This window comes from Hevea brasiliensis, chromosome 17 (assembly GCF_030052815.1).
Source record: "Hevea brasiliensis isolate MT/VB/25A 57/8 chromosome 17, ASM3005281v1, whole genome shotgun sequence".
In the NCBI taxonomy this organism is placed as follows: domain Eukaryota; kingdom Viridiplantae; phylum Streptophyta; class Magnoliopsida; order Malpighiales; family Euphorbiaceae; genus Hevea; species Hevea brasiliensis.
The window spans coordinates 15721004-15737118 of record NC_079509.1 but is presented as its reverse complement, the minus strand read 5'-3'; the positions used below and the strand labels follow the sequence as shown (position 1 = coordinate 15737118).

The following is a 16115-nucleotide window of genomic DNA, read 5'->3' as shown; positions in this document are numbered from 1 at the left end:
ATGAACGGCGAGGCAATTTGGTCAATTGACCCGAGAGTGAATCTGACATAATCACAAATAAAATCGGAGAAAAGAAAATTTCGGAATCGACAATAGAATTAAAGAACTAATAGAAAAATAAATAGAAAAAAAAAGAAAAGGAAAGAAGTTAGAAAAGTCAAAGGTGATGTCATAAAAGAATTAATAAATTGAATTAATTAATTTGGATTTAAGGGTCTTCCATAAGCAAAATAGATAAAAGAGAAGAAAAAAAAAATTTTTTTGATTACTTCATTCCCGTCACTCTTTCTCCCTCATTTCTCTCATTTCCCTTTCCACCATTAACACCCATTTCAAGCTTTCAAAAGCTTGATTTTATTTTATAAACTCCATAACTCCTTTAAGTAAGTCTTGTTCTTGGACTTTGACAAGCATCTTGACAACAAAAAGAGGAGGAAAGAAAGAAGATTTGAAAAGGGAGAAATTCAACAAAAGAGGTTAGTGGTTAGTTTTTAATATTATGTTTAAATTCATAATTAAGTAGTTGAATTACACTAGAAATTGTGGAAAAATACAATGAAATAAATTGTTGAAGGACCAAACCTAAATTTTAGTCAACTAGGGTTTGAGGATGTGTATGCATGAACTTGGTGAATTTAAAGGTGTATGTGAGCTTATTGGTGTTGAATGATTAGCATTAAAACAATTAAGTGTGATTAATTACAATAATTAGATGAATTAGGGTTTGGAGGCCTAGGGTTTGAGGCAAATTTTGGAGAAATACATAAATGGCATGTTTGACCTATTGTGAAGTGAAATAGTGGTCAATTATGACCAAATGAATTGTGTGGGAATGGTAGGAAATTAAACCAAATTCGTAGGTCAATGGTCATGCTGCTGGCAGCATGACCAAACCCACTTTGAAGGACCAAAACTCAAATTTTACAAGTCCAATTGATATGCCACCAATTGGAGATGAAAATAGACATAAAAGAGCACAATTTTAATTAAGGAACCATTGCCAAAAACTGACCAAAACTTGGTGAAACAATTGACCAAAGTGAGTTGATAGCAGGCTGCCACTGCACTAAACTGACCAAATGAACAGTAACTGTTCATTTGGTCATAACTTGAGCTAGGTAGGTCAAATTGACCTGAAATTTTACCAGCAATTAGATATGATATAGACCTAAAACTTTCATGAAGAACACCAACCCAAATTATGCCATTAACTCATTCAAATCATTGAGCAAAGTTAAAATTTCTGTACTGAAATTCTGCAGATTTTTAGTTGAGCAGCAATGTTTGGATAGCTATAACTCTCTCTAGAAAACTCGGATTTAGGCGATTCTTGAACCGATGGAAACCTAAGACATAGTACAACATTTCATATGAAGAAAGTGAGACCAAATTATGAACTTAACTTGATCAAACAATTGACCAAAGTTGAACAAAAAATCTGACAGCACCTAAATTGCAGTATGAACAGTGCACGTGAACAGTAAACTTATTTTGGCCATAACTTGAGCTACAAAACTCCGATTGAGGTGATCCAAAAATGAGAATACACCTAAGACAATAAGGAACATTTTCTATGAAGGAAGTTTTGTCAAATTCCAACAGTAGATCGACCAATGGAATAGTGCAACTTCGGAAAACCAAAACCGAAAATTGGCAATTTTGCTAAAATGACCTAAGCTTTAAACAAATGACGAAAACCAACAAGTTTGGTGACCAAAATGTGGTATGTGGGTGAAGTTGGAGTTCCCATACCTATTAAGCCTTAGAAAGTCAATAATTTGACTTGAATAGTGCAGTGAATAGTAACCCGAAACACAAAATTTCGAGAACGTCGAATTTAACACGTTAGAGTTAGGTAAATGTGAAGCTAAGTTTATTTTGAATTTATTTTAAGTTCTAGTACTGAAACATTGTAAAATTGTGTGTTTCAGTTGAAAAGAATATCGGGAAGGAACCCGAGGAACCGAGTCGAGGCTAAAGGATGACTCGTTTGAGATTTGTGCACAATATTACTATACTTTAAAAAAAAATTCATTGATTAAATGAATGAAATATGCATTTTATTGTTGCTTTGAATTGTTGAAAGTATTGTGACCTTACTTATGATGTTTTGATTCAAATTGTGAAAATTATTGTGTATATTTGAAATGACAATGTTTAGCAAATTGTTAAGATAAGTTTTAAAACCACAGTATCATGACCATATATTTGAACACCTCACTAGCACGACTAGTGGGGGTAATTAGTTTCGAATTTTGATTCCTTCTCTGGAGAAGTGTTGAGGTGTGCCAGTAGAAGAGGATGTGAATGGATATCCATATATTTGAGCTAGCTAGCCTTGTGACATGATTTCTCTTTAGCCTCTGGCTATCGAGATTCATGTGATTTCTCTTAGCCTCTGGCTATTGAAATTCTATTTGTTTCGAATGGCATGATTTAACTGTGGGTTTTATGAAATGTGTTTTGATACTTTGAAATAAACTTGGTTTACATGTAAAATCTTACAATGCATGATTGTATTTAATTTTCATGTTTAGTCAAATTTTTGAATGAATGTGCTTTAAGTTTTGCATAAAGATTATTTTAGTATATTGTGCACCACTGAGTCTTAGTACTCAGCGATAGCTTTTATTGCTGTCGCAGATATAGAGATTAGAGGAGCTGCAGACTAAGCTGCTGAGGTGTGTGAAGTCATCAGCTTGAAGTCTTCGGGTATAATTTATACCCTAACTGTAAATATTTCTTTTGATATATATATTGCACATAAATGTATGGACATGTACATGGGTCTTGAGCAGCTTGTACAAAGTTTGTATAAAAGTTGTAATAAATTTTAGTTTGGACTTCCTGAATGTAAATTTTAGTATGATGAATATATAAATTGTTTATCTTGAATGGAATACGAATAAATGATATTGATGGACAGTATTTTGAAGAAATTATTGAACTTGTGAATTTGAGAAATTGATTGAGATTGAGTTTGAAATTGAAGTAGTGGTTGAGAAAAACTTTTAGAAGTGCTTTTACAGTATTCAAGAACTGTTTTCTCAAAATACAGAGGAAACTCTGTCAAAATTTTTATAAAATTTGCGGAAAACTAAAATGGCCAAAAATATTAATTAGTTTTAATTTCAACTAAATGTTTTAAATACTTATTTGAAATGCTCACCACTTGTCAAAGATAAGAAAATTGTTTTAAAATCCCTTGTAGGGTACTTAATGAGTTATCGGTAGGTGAAGTTCGGTAGTTCATTAGGTATTCTACGGGATCATGTTATGCCTTACAGAGGGGTAAGGTGTGACACCCAAGTTGATGGTGTCATAATCTTCTAGCCTTCTCTTGTTGGAAAGAATCTCCTTTAAAAACTTGGCATAACTTGGCATTTGAGATAGTGCCTCAGTGAATGGCACATTGATATACAACTTCTTTAGCACTTCAAGGAATTTGCCAAATTGTTTGTCTAGCTTATGCTTGATGAATCTTTGAGGGTAGGGAAGGGTGGGCTTGTAAGGTTCAGGTGGGATGTATGGTTTCTCTCCTTCATCTTGCTCACTTTTGCTTTTTCTTCTTTTTCATTTTTCTTGCTCTCAACTGAATTTTCTTCTTTTGTGCTCTCTTTTTCTTCTCTCTTGTTTTCACTCTCTTGACCAACTTTCTTACCACTTCTCAAGGTTACAACCTTACATTGTTCATGAGGGTTTTGTGGTTGGCTAGGTAGTTTCCCATAGGAATTGCTTCCCGATGAGCTTGCTTGTTGAGCCAATTGAGTCTCTAACATGCGGTTGTGGACTTGTAATTGATCCATGGTTTGTCTCATGTGTTGCATTTCTTCCTCCAATTTGCTATTCATCTTGCTTTGTTCAGCAAAAAATTTCTCCATCATGCTTTCCAAGGTTGGCTTCGGTTCATGAGGTGGGAGGGATTGTTGTGCTCTTGCTTGATATCCAGGTTGTGGTTGCCTTATGGGCTGAAATTGAGGCTGAAATTGAGGCCTATTTTGCTGCATAAACTGCTGGTTATGAGGATAATTTGAGCTTTGACTTTGTTGAGCAAAAGTTGCTTGTGGCCTCCATGTTGAGTTGTTCACATTAGAGTAAGAATTTCCCACAGGTTTTTGTTGATAACCTCCTGCATAAGCAGCTTGTTCTTGCAAATAATCATCACCATAAGAAGAGTAATCAACTCCACAACTTTGAGTTCCATCTGTGTAGGCAACTTGTTGCATAGTTGTAGGAGTTGAGGTTGTTGCCTTTGTGCAAAAATCACTAAGAAGCTGAGTCAACTGATCAAATCTTGCATTCATGTAGCTAACTGAGTCAAGTTCATAAATCCCAGCCTTCTTTTGCTCAAGTGCTCTAGGATTTCCCCACAAATGGGTATTATGAGCAATCTTCTCTAATAGATCATAGCATTCTTCACTTGTCATTCTCATGAAATCTCCTCCTGCTTGTGAATCAATTGTGTTTCTTATGGCTGGAGTAACTCAGTGTAGAAATTACAACAATCATCCATTTCGGTATTTCATGATGAGGACATTGCCTTTCAAGCTCCTTAAATCTCATCCAAGATTCATACAAAGTTTCATCATCTCTTGGTTTAAAAGCTACCATCAAATTCCTCAAATGAGTGGTCTTCCCAGGTGGGAAAAACTGAGATAGAAAAGCTTGAGATAGCTGCTCCCAAGTAGCTATAGTAGCTTGTGGAAGTGAGTCATACCACTCCAATGCTGAATCTCGAAGAGAGAATGGAAATAAGGTGAGCCGAATAACTTCATCTGAAACTCCAGGCTACCTTTGTGTACCACATATCATAAAAAATTTCTTCAAATGAGAATGAGGATTTTCAAGTGGGCTACCTCCAAATTGTGAATTGTGAACCATTTGAATGAGACCAGTCTTTAACTCAAATTGATTAGCTCCAATAATAGGTCTGTTTTCTCTCACATCGGCACATCTAGGAAAAGCATAATCTAACATGGATCTTCTCTGAGGATCATTTTGATTAACCACTTCATTTTGCCTATTTTGCTCATTTCCTCCATTGTTTCCACCAATAGCTCTATTTTGATTCTCCATATTTTCAATGGTCACCTCTTGCTCAAATATTTGTTGTTCTTCTTTTTCTGCTTCCTTTCTTCTCTTGTATTCCTTTTTATTGGCTCGGCAGAATTTTTCAATTTCAGGATTGAACAACAATTCAGTGTCACTTGTGCTTTTCGATCGTCTCATAAACAAGAAAAGTACCTGAAAAACACAAGGAACAATAGTGAAAATAAAAATTCTAATCAGCTTAAAACAATTAAAATCCAACTTAAAACAAACAATTCCCCGGCAACGGCGCCAAAAAACTTGATACGGTGTGTCCGCAAGTGCACGGGTCACAGTAGTATAGTTTTAAAAAAATGATATCAATCCCACAGGGAATTGTGCTTAAATTGGAAATAAAAGTATAAGCTAATTAGAATGACAAAAAATTAAAGATGTAAAATGAAATTTGGAATTAAAATTGGTATTTGAGGAATTAAAACTAAATCAAACAATTAACCTAAATTAATTAAACTAGATTACCAAAAATTAATTTGAAATTTCTATTTATAAAATTTGAGAGGAATTAAATCTAAATTCAATAAAAATTAAAGTGATTCTAGAGATTGGATTTTCCATATTGTTTGCATGTGGTTTATCCCTAATTTAGCCAAACACATGAGAATTGCAATTTTGAGGGAAATCAATTCTTAGTTCTTTGAAACCTTTTTCAAGCATTTCAAAGTTGGTTTTCATTAAATCAAACCCTGTTTTCACGGTATTTCAAACCTAACAAAAACCCAATTAATGCTCTAATTGATTTTGGAAAGTCCCCTTAATTCTCCTAGCTTATCTCTAACACCAAGAAAACAAAGTTTATTGCAAGATTATCTATCCCTAATATTCACTTTTCAGTCCATCTATTAAGGATTAAAGCTTAACTTAATGAGGGCCCATTCATCAAGCAAGGCAACAAGCTCACAAGCAATAAATCAAAATGTAACAATCTTCATTTAAATGGCTAAATCAGTTCAAAACCACAATCCAAAACAATATTTACAAACCCATCTCTAGAATCTCAATCAACTACTCACAAATCATTGTTTAAAGACAAACCCAAATGTATAAATGAAGAAATAATGAAAATCTAAGTTAAGGAATAGAAAAACCCAGAAATATGCAGTAGAATCTGCTGCAGAGAAGTGCAAAAAATGAGCTCCTGCTGCTGCTGCAGAAATGGAACCCGTGCTCCCTCTTTCTCTCTTTCTTTTCTTGCCAAAAATGCCTCTCTTGCTCTCTTATGGAAAGAAAATGATAAAGGGGACTTTATATAGGTGAGGGGACTGCCCTATAATGGGTAAAAGGGGGAAGGTTCCAGAGAAAGTGAGGTAAAAAGCCAGAGTAATGGAAATGCCACGTTAACCATTTCCAGTAAAAATGACATAAGCTGGATCGGTTATGTCGCGGGTTGTGTCGCGGGTTGTGTAGCTCTCGGCCTGAATATCTGATGATCGACACAACTTGCGACATAAGCTAACTCGGTTGTGCTGCAGGTTGTGTCGCTCTCGGCCATTTTTACTTAACTTCAAAAATTTTTGCAATTCAACTCTAATCTCCTCCAAATGGCTACTCTGATCAAAATACATCAAATTTCTCCAAATTTAACCTACAAAACAAATAAATTCCAAAAATTAAACTAAGAAGTGTGAAAATTGTAAAATTGACTAAATATATACTAATATCTATAATAATAGCTATGAACAAGGGTAAATTATGTGCAAAAATTACGCCTAAATGATGATATAAAATGCATGTATCAAATTCCCACTATAAAAATGACTAATAGAACAGTAAATACAAGGCTTGAAATCTGAAAATTTTAAACAATTAACATTAAGTTTAGAAATGGTATTGGCAACCAATACCAATAATTTTAGAATGCAAAATATGGTATGTTGGGAGTATTAAAACCAATGTACCTATTGTTTATGTAAAAGTCAACATTTTTATTGACTAATGGAATGAATAGAAACACCTAAACTTAAATTCAAGAATTGTACAATTTAAGAGTGTAACATGCCCTAGTACACCTAACAATGTTGGTTTGGATAGGTTGGCATGCCTTGTTAGCAGTACTGCATATGGCTTCATGCCATTTTGTGTTTTATGGCCTCACATGCCATTCTGTGATAAAATAGCCTTTGGCTATGTTGATTGAGTTATTATACTTGAATTTTATCCCTGATGATTATTACAGCTTATTAGTTGTTCTGTTGCACACCGGGCGACACAATGTGACCGATGGTGTGATGGTCCGAGGTACTTAGTACCCAGTGCCATTTTACCCATTTATGTAGTCTAGTCGACTGGTATGGGTTACTCGAGCAATGATAATGAATCTTACAAAATTTTAATCGAATAATACTGCAATAAATGCCAGAAATTAAGTCTACCTAAAATGTAAACATACATTCTACATATTAATGTTATTTTAGTTATTTTTTTTTTATATTGTCACCACTAAGCAGAATTGCTTAGTGCATCGCTTTTGCCATGCACAGGTACTGGAAACATCGCTGGGGAGTCCAGCTGACCTGTAACACCCTAGGCAAATCCCACATCGACAAAACACGGGAGAGATGCTAGGTATATAAGTTGATGGTTTGTAACCCCTAGTGATGTAATGGCCCGGCCCACTAGTGATATTGTCCGCTCTGGGCCGAAGCCCTCACGGTTTTAAAACGCGTCAATAGGGGTTACAAACCATCAACTTATATACCCAGCATCTCTCTCGTGTTTTGTCGATGTGGGATTTGCCTAGGGTGTTACAATCCACCCCCCTTATGGGACTCAGCGTCCTCGCTGAGGTTTGCCCCACCATCGTTCAAGGTTGCACGCGGAGCAGCTCTGATACCACACATGTAATGGCCCGGCCCACTAGTGATATTGTCCGCTCTGGGCCGAAGCCCTCACGGTTTTAAAACGCGTCAATAGGGGTTACAAACCATCAACTTATATACCCAGCATCTCTCCCGTGTTTTGTCGATGTGGGATTTGCCTAGAGTGTTACAATCCACCCCCCTTATGGGACTCAGCGTCCTCGCTGAGGTTTGCCCCACCATCATTTAAGGTTGCACGCGGAGCGGCTCTGATACCACAAATGTAATGGCCCGGCCCACTAGTGATATTGTCCGCTCTGGGCCGAAGTCCTCACGGTTTTAAAACACGTCAATAGGGGTTACAAACCATCAACTTATATACCCAGCATCTCTCCCGTGTTTTGTCGATGTAGGATTTGCCTAGGGTGTTACAATCCACCCCCCTTATGGGACTCAGCGTCCTCGCTGAGGTTTGCCCCACCATCGTTCAAGGTTGCACGCGGAGCAGCTCTAATACCACAAATGTAATGGCCCGGCCCACTAGTGATATTGTCCGCTCTGGGCTGAAGCCCTCACGGTTTTAAAACGCGTCAATAGGGGTTACAAACCATCAACTTATATACCCAACATCTCTCCCGTGTTTTGTCGATGTGGGATTTGCCTAGGGTGTTACATGACCTCATACCAAGTGAGCTTTCAGATCTGCACATAAAGTCCAGAGTCACCTCATATTTGCAGTGCATTGGTAGGACATTAGGCTACTTTTAGTCTTTTGTATTTATAAACTTTTGTTATGTATATTTTAAACTCATATAATTATGTTTTTGATGTAATTATTTATGAACTATGTTCAATAATAATTTGAGTTTTTCTTATGGAGGTTGAGTATAATATGAATTAATTGAATTTTTGAAATATTGATGTCATTTGAGAAATTGTAGAAAGATGTTGGTGGTTGACTGAGATTGAAATTATGATTATATTGGAAGTATTTTTAACAGATTAAGAAGAACTGTTTTTTCAATTTACAGCCGGCAATCTGCTGAATTTTCTATAAAATTTGCGAAAAATTTAGATTAATCAAAATTATAAATAAATGAATTAAAAAGGGTAAATTGTAATGAAAATATGATTTGGTGCTCTGGCACACTGTGTGGCATATCTTGCTCAGCTACACAGTAGACAGATAGGGGGTGTCACAAATAATAAGTGACAGTGGTTGCAATAACTGATAATCGAATAGCAGTAATGGTTAAGTAGTGATGGTGGTAGCGACTTGATAGTTAGGCGGTGGTGGCGACAAGGTGTGGTAGCACTAGTGGTAGTGGCCAGGTGGTGGTAGTAGTAGAGGTAGTAGTGGCTAAGTTGTGATAGTGGTAGTCAAATGGTGGTGGTGGTGATAGCGATAGTGGTAACAAAGTGATGGTGATAATGATAGCAATGGTGATGATTGTGGTGGTGGTGGTAGTGATGGTAGTAGTGATAGTAGTAACAATGTGGAATAATAGTGATAGTAGCAGTGATGGTTAGGTAGCAATGGAGGTAGCACTGATGACAATAAATAAAAAAATCAAAATAAGTAGTTATGATTATATCTATTTTTGTGTAAAATGCACTACAAAAAAAGTGAGTATAGGGGACACATAAAATTGTCCCCAAAACTATGAATAATCGTCCCCAAAGGTATAGGGGACGACATTAATCGTCCCCACCTATTGTTCTCTTTACCTTCGTACCCTATTCTATAGGGGACGACAAATTGTAATGTCGTCCCTAAAAAGAGAGATGATAGTCGTCCCCAATATGGGGACAATAGTCGTCCCTAATATGGGGACGACAATCATAGTCGTTCCCTAACATGGAGATGACTGTCGTCCCCCTATATGGGGATGAATGTCATCCCCATCGTCCAAACTTAAGGAGGACCATAATCGTCCCCTTATCAAAAGGGGACGACATTCGTCCCTATTTAAAGGGGATAATACTTGTCCCCAATTATAAAGATCATAGTCGTCCCTTACTATTAAAGAGACAATAGTCGTCCCCTGATAAAAATTGAATAAGAATAATTTTCATCCTTACATCTGATGCATACATTTTGCATAGTCATTTAGGTTTAATTTCATAGCCATTTTATTCGATTATTAGTCACTTTTAGCTAATTTTAGTAGTTATTTAGTTAGTTTTTCATAATTGCCAATTTTGGATTAATTTGTAATTTTTACTTTCTTTTGTAGGAAAAATGGTGTTTTTGAAGGACTAAAAAGAAATTTTACTTTTGAGGAGTGATTTCTACAGCCAAAAGATGTCAAAAACAAGTTTCAAAGTTGAAGTATGCATTGGCCAAATTGCGCATAAATTGCAGCATAAGTTATGCAGTTCTGCATAAGGAGAAGAAACTGTCCCTACTACCTGCCGAAATCTGCATAAGTTACCGCATAACTTATGCAGATTCGTGCCTCCCTTATGCAACCTCACATAATTGTGCATAACTTATGCTCTTGGTCATGCAGTTCCGCATAAGAGAGCCAGAAACCAGCCGAAAACTGCATAAGGGACTACATAACTTATGCAGTCCACTTATGCAATCCCACAAAGACTTCATTGATGAGCTGGCAGAAGATTTCCTCAGAAAATCACACCTCAAACACACCATTTTAGGGCTCATTGTAAGAAAAAGTTATAAATAGCCCCTTATCCCATTTTAGAAAGGGGGAAGAAAACAAGGAAGAAAAGGGAAAGGAGAGGGCAGCAGCTGAGGAGTCACAATCGTCTCCCACACCATTTCCAACTAGATTTGGAGATTTCTTTCTTTTCTTGCATTTTTCCTACCTTTCTAGTGTTGGGCTTCTTGTTTCTTAGCTTAGATTAAAGCTCTATTTCCATATTAACTCAGAATATCTTGTAAATATTGTGGGTAGTGAGTAGTTTTCATTAGATTCTGGAGTAACGGATGTAATATTTGAGATATTTTGTGGATTTTGATTGGGTAATCCATATTTTGTGGTCTTAATGAGTTTTATTCATTTCTTGTGTGCTTAATGACATGCTTAGTGTAGGATCCCATTAAGTGATATTCTTAATCCATGGTTGAGACACCGAAAGGAGAAAACCTTGTGATAGATAATCAAGAAATTGGACTTAATTAACTTAGATCTAGAAATAGACTAAGGATTAAGAGGATTCACAGATTAATTAAAGAACTTAATGGGTCTTAATTAACTCTAACTTCATGAAAGTAGGATTAGATTGATTAAGGCACTCTTTGTCCCACTCGAAAAGGTATTCAAAGGATTTAAGAATTAATCTCCTTAAAACCTGCAAGTTCCACGAGATTGGATAGCCAATTTAAAATCCCAAAATAGCTCGAATATGAACTCCTGAACTCCGGAATCGCCTTTTTATCAGTGTTAATTTCTAATTGAATTAAATTGCTTGCCATTTTAAATCTTGCCATATTTGAATTTGCTTATTTTAATTTGATGCAAATTTAGTTAAATCATTACATAGTTGAATAAATTATTAATTTTGCATATATAGATTTCATACTCCAATACCCATCAATTTATTGCTTTAATTTCAAAAATAGTTCAATTTAGTCAACTTTTTATATCAAAAATTCAATCATTAACACAACTCCTCGTGGGAACGATATCTTTTCTATATTACTTGTACGACCCGTGCACTTGCGGTTGGGCCACATCAAGTTTTTGGCGCCGTTGCCGGGGAGTTATTTGTTTAAGATTGAATTCTTGATTATTTTAGTTGTTTATAGATTTATCTTTGTTATCTTTTCATTTTGTGTTTGTTTGTTCTTTTTCAGGTACTCTTAATCTTTTATGAGAAGAGCTAGAAGCACAAGTGACACATCCTTATTGTTTAATCCTAAAATTGAGAAATTTTGTAAAGCAAACAAGAAAGAAACCAGAAAAAGGAAAGAAGCCTTGAGAGAAACTGAATTAGAAGCAGACATGACTGATGAAAGAATTAGAATTGGTGGCGGTAATGCTGGAAATGGTCGAAACAATAAAAATGTAGCCCAAGGTGAAGAAATTATAAATGCTAATGTGCCTAGGGGAAGTATGATGGATCATGCTTTTCCTCGTTTTGATGACTTGAGAGAGAGCATAGCAAGACCAAGAATTGATGCAAATAGTTACAAGATGGATTTTGGAGTTCTTCAAATGATTCAAAATTCTCAATTTGGGGGACATCCTTCTGAAAATCCACACACACATCTAAAAAAGTTTGCTATGATTTGTGATATGCAAAAACAACCTGGAGTATCTGATGATGCAGCAAGACTGAAGCTATTCCCGTTCTCTTTGAAAGATAGAGCATTGGATTGGCTTGATTCTTTACCTCACAACTCCATTACAAATTGGGAGCAACTCACTGATGCATTTCTTGCACAATATTTTCCACCTGGAAAAACTCAAGAATTGAGGAATCAAATGACAGCTTTCAGACCAAGAGAAGATGAAACTCTCTATGAGTCATGGATGAGATGGAAGGAATTAGAGAGACAATGCCCACATCATGCCATTCCAAAATGGATGATAAACCAGAATTTCTACACCTATGTCACTCCTGCAATTAGAGGGATTATTGATGCTCAAACAGGAGGAGAATTTATTATGAAGCATGAAGATGAAGCTTATGAGCTATTGGAGAAAATTGCAAAGAATACTCATATTTGGAGTAGTCCAAGAGGACCAGCTCCAACTCAAAAGAGGCAAGCTGCTGGAATGTATGACCTTGATCCATTCAACATGATTAATGCAAAGTTTGATGCACTTACAAATGTTTTGGCTAAGAAGATGGAAGATTTAAGTATGTTGGTTAGTTCATCATCATCATCTGGAAGTTCACAACAAGTTGCTTATGCAGAGGGAACTACCAGCTGTGGAGTAGACTATGGAAAGCAAGCTACGTATGTTGGTAATTATTGAAACAAACAAATGGGGAATCCTTATTCTCAAACTTATAATCCAAATTGGAGGAATCATCCCAACTTTTCATGGGGAAATCAGCAAAGTCAAGTTCCAAGTTAGAATTTTCAACCACAACAGCAACAAGGAATTCCATATCAGCAAAATAGGCAACCATTGCCTAATTTTCAGTAGAAAAATATGAATCCTCCACCAAAATAGCAAGAGCAAAGTTCCACTACAGAAGCTTTATTACAATAGATTCTTGCTAACCAAACTAAGCATGATGAGGAGATGAGAGAGATGAAAGTAAGGCTAGAACAGATGCAAACACATAACAGAATGTTGGAAAATCAGAATGCGCAACAAGCATCTTCCTCAGGTACCAAGTCTTTTGGAAAACTTCCAAGTCAATCGAAGAACCCAAGAGAGCAGTGTCAAGCTATTACTTTAAGAAGTGGGAAAGTTGTAAATAATGAGAAAAGTGAAAATAGTGAGAAGAGAGAAAATGAGAAAGAAATTAATGAGGGTGAAAAACAAGAAAGAGAGAAAGAAAGTGCAGAAAAATGTAAAGAGAAAATTGAAGAGAAGGAAGAGAAGTATATACCTCCAGAGCCCTACAAGCCACAACTTCCCTTTCCACAAAGATTTCAAAAAGCCAAGCTTGATAAGCAATTTGGAAAGTTCTTAGAGGTTTTGAAGAAGCTATACATAAATGTGCCTTTTATTGATGCTCTTTCCCAAATGCCTTCTTATGCTAAGTTTTTAAAAGAAATTCTCTCAAACAAGAGGAAACTTGAAGACCATGAAACTGTAGCTTTGACAGAAGAATGTAGTGCTATCCTCCAAAGGAAACTTCCTCCAAAGGTCAAGGATCCAGGGAGTTTTTCAATTCCATTCCACATTGGGGAATCATGTTCTATAAAAGCTTTATGTGATCTAGGGGCTAGTGTTAGCCTTATACCCCTCTCCATTTATGAGAAGCTCAATATGGGAGATCTTCAGCCAACTCACATTTCTCTTCAGTTAGCTGACAGATCAATTAAGTATCCTGAAGGGATTTTGGAGAATGTGCCTCTGAAGGTTGGGAAGTTCTATATACCTGTTGACTTTGTCATCTTGGACATGGAAGAGGATTCTAATATTCCAATTATCTTGGGAAGACCCTTTCTAGCTACAACAGGAGCATTGATTGATGTTAAGGGAGAAAAATTGACTCTTAGAGTTGGTGAAGATCATTTGGTTTTCAATATTAATAACACTATGAAGAAGCATCATTCTGAAGCTGATACTTGTTTGAGAATTGATATCATTGATAAGCTGGTTGAAGAACACTTCAGAAAGAGATATCCAGAAGATCCACTTGAAAATTGCTTGGTTCATGGAGGAGGCATAGACCATGACAACCCTCATGTGGCTGCATATGCTCAACATCTAGAGGGAAGTCCACCATTCATTTCTGCCCTAGTTTTTCAACTCACACAAAAGGAAAAAGTTGAATATAAGCAACCATCATTCAAGGAAGAAGATGCACCTAAGGTAGAACTTAAGCAACTTCCTTCTCAGCTCAGGTATGAATTTCTTGGCACCAATAACACTTATCCAGTAATTGTAAATGCAAACTTGCGTACCTTAGAGGCTGATAAGTTGTTAAGAGTGTTGAGGCAATTTATGAAAGTTTTAGGATATAACATAGATGACATTAAGGGAATAAGCCCACACTTTTGCATGCACAGAATTATTGTGGAAGAAAATTGTAAGCCATCTATTGAACATCAGAGGAGGTTGAACCCAAATATGAAAGAAGTTGTTAAAAAGGAAATTTTGAAGTTGCTTGATGCAGGGATCATATACCCTATCTCAGACAGTACTTAGGTGAGTCCAGTACATGTTGTCCCAAAAAAAGGTGGAATGCCAGTGGTCAAAAATGAAAATAATGAATTAATTCCCACAAGAACAATGACTAGTTGGCGAATGTGCATAGATTACAGAAAATTAAATATTGCCACTAGAAAAGATCATTTTCCACTTCCCTTCATTGATCAAATGTTAGAAAGACTGGCTAGGCATTCTTATTTTTGCTATTTAGATGGATACTCAGGTTTTTTTCAAATCCCTATCCATCTAAATGATCAAGAGAAAACCACTTTTACTTGTCCATATGGAACCTTTGCTTATAGGAGGATGCCATTTGGGTTGTGTAATACACCAGCCACTTTTCAAAGGTGCATGATGGCAATCTTCTCAGATTTCATTGAAGATATAATGGAGGTTTTTATGGATGACTTTTCTGTTTATGGATCTTCATTTGACATATGCTTGGCTAACCTTTCTAAAGTTTTGCAAATGATGTGAATCATCGACCTTGTGTTAAACTGGGAAAAGTGTCATTTCATGGTTCAGGAAGGGATAGTGCTTGGACATTTGGTGTCTAACAGAGGAATAGAGGTTGATAAAGCCAAGGTTGAAGTGATAGAGAAGATGGCTCCTCCTACCAATGTCAAGGGAATTCGAAGTTTTCTAGAACATGCCAGGTTCTACAGATGCTTTATCAAAGATTTTTCTAAAATAGCCAAACCTTTGTCTAATTTGTTAAGTCATGACATACCATTTGTATTTGACCAAGAGTGTTTGGATGCCTTTTGCAGGTTGAAGCAAGCTCTTATCACTGCACCAATCATGCAACCGCCCGATTGGAACCTACCTTTTGAAATTATGTGTGATGCTAGCAACTATGCAATTGGAGCTGTTCTTGGTCAAAGAAAGGACAAAAAGGCTTTTGCTATTTATTATGATAGTAGAACACTGGATGAGGCTCAAACAAATTATGCAACAACTGAAAAGGAATTCTTAGCAATTGTCTTTGCATTGGAAAAGTTCAAACCTTACATTATTGACTCAAAGGTGGTTATATTTTTAGATCATGCTGCTATAAGGTATTTACTCCGTAAAAAGGAGGCTAAACCTAGGCTCATTAGGTGGATTCTGATGCTACAAGAGTTTGATTTGGAGATTAGAGATAAGAAGGGAGCTGAAAATGTAGTTGCAGATAATCTTAGTAGGTTGAAATTGGATGATGAAGAAATGGATGAAGTCCCTATTGATGAGTTTTTCTTGGATGAACAACTTTTCTCTCTTGTTGCTAAATTACCTTGGTATGCAGACTTGGTGAATTATCTATCTTGTGGAGTTTTACCTCTAGGAATGACATGGCAACAAAAGAAAAAGTTTTTGCATGAAGCAAAATTTTATAGATGGGATGATCCTTTACTCTTTAGGA

General features: G+C 36.1%; 2 non-coding genes across 2 annotated transcripts; one reads left to right on the top strand and one right to left on the bottom strand.

Annotated features, from left to right (window-relative positions):
- Window positions 1–4519: 4519 nt before the first annotated feature.
- Window positions 4520–4626, top strand: LOC131175683 (small nucleolar RNA R71). Its single transcript, XR_009145875.1, has one exon. It is a non-coding gene; the product is annotated as a small nucleolar RNA R71 (small nucleolar RNA).
- A 7717-nt stretch (window positions 4627–12343) lies between these two features.
- LOC131175628 (small nucleolar RNA R71) lies at window positions 12344–12450 on the bottom strand. Its single transcript, XR_009145822.1, has one exon. It is a non-coding gene; the product is annotated as a small nucleolar RNA R71 (small nucleolar RNA).
- Window positions 12451–16115: the final 3665 nt, after the last annotated feature.